This window comes from Phascolarctos cinereus, unplaced genomic scaffold, assembly GCF_003287225.1.
Source record: "Phascolarctos cinereus isolate Bilbo 61053 unplaced genomic scaffold, phaCin_HiC Scaffold_4;HRSCAF=312, whole genome shotgun sequence".
NCBI lineage: Eukaryota > Metazoa > Chordata > Mammalia > Diprotodontia > Phascolarctidae > Phascolarctos > Phascolarctos cinereus.
Window position 1 is genome coordinate 309,986,184 of NW_027555847.1, and position 4,707 is coordinate 309,990,890.

The 4,707-nt window shown below is 43.0% G+C and overlaps 1 pseudogene; it reads right to left on the minus strand.

Moving 5' to 3' along the window:
• Positions 1–4,349: 4,349 nt before the first annotated feature.
• On the minus strand, positions 4,350–4,417 carry LOC144457355 (U6atac minor spliceosomal RNA; annotated as a pseudogene).
• Positions 4,418–4,707: the final 290 nt, after the last annotated feature.

Below are 4,707 nucleotides of genomic sequence, written 5' to 3' on the forward strand. Positions count from 1 at the left end.
AGGAGCTCATAGTCTAGTGGGCATGACAGCATGCAAACAACTGTGTACAAACAAGCTATATACAAGATAAATTAGAAATAATCAATAGAGGCGAGGCTAGTGCATTACAGGGATCTGGAAAGGCTTTTTGTAGAAAGTGGAATTTTAGCTAGGACTTAAAAAAAGCCAGGTGGCAGAGATAATAATAGCTATCGTTTATATAATGCTTACTTTGTGCCAGGCACTATGCTAAACACTGTACAATTATTATCTCATTTGATACAATAACCCTGGGAGGTAGGTGCTATTATTATCTCTATTTTACAAATGAAGAAACTGAGACAAGCAGAGATTAAGTGACTTGCCCTCCCTCACACATCTGTAGGTGAGGTCACATTTGAACTCAGATCTTCCTGACCCCAGGCCCAGTGTTCTATCCATTATGCCACCTAGCTGCCTCATGAAAGAAGGAGGGAGAGCATTTCGGGGATAGGGTGCAGGCAGTGAAAATTCCTAAAGCTGGGAAATTGAATGTCTTTTTCTCAGGAACAGCAAGGAGATCCATGTTACCAGATAGAAGAGTATTTGTGTGTGTGTGTGTGTGTGTGTGTGTGTGTGTGTGTGTGTGTGTTTTGAGGTGCAGGGGGTAGGGAATGCAATTTGTAACAAGACTAGAAAGATGGAGGGGAGTCAAGTTATGAAGGGCTTTGGATGCCAAACAGAGGATTTTATATTTGATCCTGGAGGTAATAGGGAGCCACTGGAATTTGGGGGGATGACATAGGCAGACCCGTGCTTTAGGAAGATCATTTTGACAGCAGAGTAGACAATAAACTGGAGTGGGGAGGAATGGGTGACCAGCTGACCAACCAGGAGCCTGTGAATGAGAGGATGAGGGCCTGCTCCTCGTGGGTGTCATAGTGGTAGTGTCAGAGGAGAGAAGGTGGTGTATTCAATAGATGTTAAAAAGGCAAAATTGACAGACCTCTGCAATTTCTTCTTTACCTCACTGTCTCTTACCCTGGGGTGGGGAAAGATAGGGAGAATCGAGGATGATGTCTGTTTCAAGCCTGGGGGACTGAGAAGATGGTAGTGCCCTTGATAATAATGGAGAATTTAAGAAGAAGAGAGGGTTTGGGGGTGGTGGTGAAGATAATGAGTTCTGTTTTAGATGCATTGACTTTAAGCTGTCTAAAGAACATCCAGTTTGAGATAGCTAATAGGCTGATGGAGATATGAGAGTGGAGGTCAGCAGCAAAGCTAGGGATGGATAAGTAGATTTGAGAATCATCAGCACAGAGATGATAATTGAATCTATGGGAGATGATGAGATTATCAAGTGAAAAAGTGTAGAGGGAGAAGGGAAGAGGGCCCAGAACAGAACCATGTGTTATTGATTACTGGGTGTGACATAGATGAAGATTCAGGAATGGCTATTTGAAAAGAACTGGTTGAACGTGATGGAAGAGAACTAGAAGAGAGCAGTATCAGGAAAATCGAGAGAAAGGAAAATATTAAGCAGAAGCTGGTGATCAGCAGTGTCAAAAGCTACAGAGAAGTCTAGAAGGATGAGGTTTGGAAAAAGGTCATTAGATTTGGCAATTAAGAGATGATTTGTAACTTTGGAGGAAGCAGTTTCAGCTGAATGATGAAGTCAGAAGCCTGACTGTAGGGAGTTAAAAAGAGCCTTAGATTTCAGTCCCCTGAGCAGTAATGTCTTAAGGATGGTGTCAGTACCTTTTAAGGAAAAACTAGCTTAACTTGCATGGAAGCAGGGATTCAGATATTGCTCCCACTGTACCCATTATGCCTGGGAATAGTGAGATGCTTTGGAAGAAGAATAAAAGCTCATATTTAGGACTTTCCTCATAACAACCTCCTTGGCAGGTAGTACAAGTGTTGTTTTATTTTACAGATTAGGAAACTGATGCCCTGAGGGGCTAAGTGACTTCCATCAAATCATACAAATGTAAGTATTGGAGGTGGACTTTTAAACCACCCCAAGTCCTATCCATTATGTCAAGCCTCCTCTTAATTAAAATAGGGATCATAAATTTCAAGCTAGAAGGGACCTTAGTCCACCCTCTTCATTTTACAGATGAGGAAACTGAGGCCCAGAGAGGTTAAGTAATATGTCTAAGGTCACACCAAGAAGTAAATCACAGAACTAACTCCATAAGATTCTATTATCCCAGACTTGGAGCCAAAAGGGACTTAAAAGACCACCTAGTTTTTTCACCTTATTTTATACATGAGGAAACTAAGGCTCAGGATATAAATGACTTGCCTAAGGTGACACAGATAAGTATGTGGAAGAGTCAAGAATTGAACCCAAAGCTAACACCTTTCTGTTGTACCACGCTGCTTTCCTTGGCTATCACAGAGAATCCTATTAATCTGCAAAAGTAAATCAGCCTTGGTACTCTCAACCCCAGCTCTGCCTCTCTGATTAGACCTTCTCACTGGAGGGCAGAGCCACGAATTCCAAACCCTCCATTTAAGGCATGGGCCCAAAGAAGTGAACTTGCAGAGTCAATTACTGACTGGAATTTAAATATTGGGTCCTCCTCCTAAGCAGTGGTTGACTGAGGCTCAGAAGAATAAGCCACTGTCAGAGCGTTTTATGCCCCCCCCAACCCCCAGCGATCTGGGCTGTGAAATGCCTCAACTCCTTTTTTCCTCATCCCAGTCTCTTCCTAGCACTTCTTAATTAAGAATTTCTTGTCCCTCAACCTGCCCCTCCCCCCAAAGTAGCAGAATGTGATAACTTGTAGAGAAAAGAGCACAGGGAGGGGAATTGGCCTTTCCCAGGCAAACCTGAGAGATGAATCCATGGACCTCCTCGAGTCTCTGGCTGCCTTCAGCCTTTAAGTTTTCCTATTTGGGGCACAGGTCAGAGGCTAGTGCTCCAGAGAGTAGACTTGCCATGTAAGCTTGAAAATTCCCAAGAGACTAAGAGTCCCCGAGTTCTAGCATTTGGACACCGGCATTGGAGAGGGAGAACATTTCATCAGCAGCATACTTCTCAGAAAAGAAGATAATCCTCCACAGAAGAGCGCTCAAGTTGAAAGTCCAAAATTGTCTTGAGGAGCCAGGAGAGGTGAACTTTGCCACCTCCATGATCATGCTGTGAATTGCTTGAATGATGCCAGTGGAAGGTAAATGGGGTATCTTGGTTAAGCAGCCTTTACCTTCTAAGGGAAATTCACATAGTATCATATAGATCTTGAACTGGAATGGACCTCAAAGGTCATGGGATCATAGATTTAGAGTTGGAAGGGAGGTCAGAGGTCATTTAGGCCAACTCATTTGTAAAATGAAGGGGTTGGACCAGGGGTGGAGAACCTGCAGACCCAAGGCCACATGTGGGCCTATAGGTCCTCAAGTACAGCCTGTTGACTGAGTCCAAACTTTACAGAACAAATCCTCTTATCAAGGAGATTTGTTCTGTGTAGTTTGGATTCAATGAAAGGGCCAAACTTGAGGACCTATGTGGCCTTGGGTCTGTGGGTTCTCCACCCCTGGTCCAACCCCTTCATTTTACAAATGAGGACTCTGAGGTTAAGTGACATATGGAAAGTCACACAAGTATTATGTGATTTGAGTTAGGATTTCAATCTAAGTTCTCTGACTCCAAATACAGCATTCTTCCACTATACCATGGTTCCCACTGAAATGCTTTATGTTTTTATATTTGTTCATGGATCCAGGTGAGTCCTTTGTATATTACTGCATGCATTTTCTGTGGTGAGGAAATAAAGGCTGTTCCATATTCGATACCCATATTGTACAGTGAGTATCTGCGTGGGAGCAGATACTACCTTGCTTCCGATTAGGACTTACAGCTTTCAGTCAGTATAGGCTCCTTCATGTTTTAAGAACAAAAATATTTTCACAGCATGATTTTACTTTCTTTTGGGAAGATTATAGTGTCTCAAAGGTTCTCCCTTCTCCCATTTTTAACAAGACAAGTGTTTAGCATAAAGAAAAAAATCACTGCTTGATCCTGGCTAGGAATGGGGGGTGGGGAATGGGGAGAGGTCTGTTTTTTCCTCTCCTTGTTGTTGATCTTATTACTTTATTATTATCTTATTTGCTGCTCTGAGGTTGGTAGGGGGAGAGGGAGCTAGCACTTGCCTTCTTCTGGCTTCCTCTACCTCTCCTATACTTCTGATTCCTCTCTCTTTTCCTTTGCAGATCTGGGCCTCAGTTTTCTCATCTGCAAAATGAGGGGCTTAGACTAGAAGCCCCCTAAAGCTTCATCCAGCTCTCAGGATCCTGTGGCTTTCCATCTCCTAAGGGCTATTCCATAGTGCTGCACTGGAAATGAACTTCAGCTCCTAAGTACCTTAGGGGTAGTTCAGAAAACCAAAAATCACTAGGACCTCTTCCTGACTTATCAAGGGGAGTGCCAACCTTCTTTCCTTTAATACAATCCAAGCACCTCAGTCTGAACCAGAGAACCAAAAATCTTTAACACTGGCCTGACATCAGGACCCAGAGAGTTCCCCCTGAGTCAAAACACACCTACAACTTGAAAGGAAATCCTAATATAAAAACCACCTTTTAATCACTTTGTGGGGGCAGCTAGGTGGCATAGTTTATAGAGTGCTGGGTTTGGAGTCAGGAAGATTTATCTCCCTGAGTTCAAATCTGGTTTCAGATACTTGTTAGCTCTGTAACCCCAGGTAAGTCACTTAACCTTGTTTGCTTCAGTATCTTTATCTG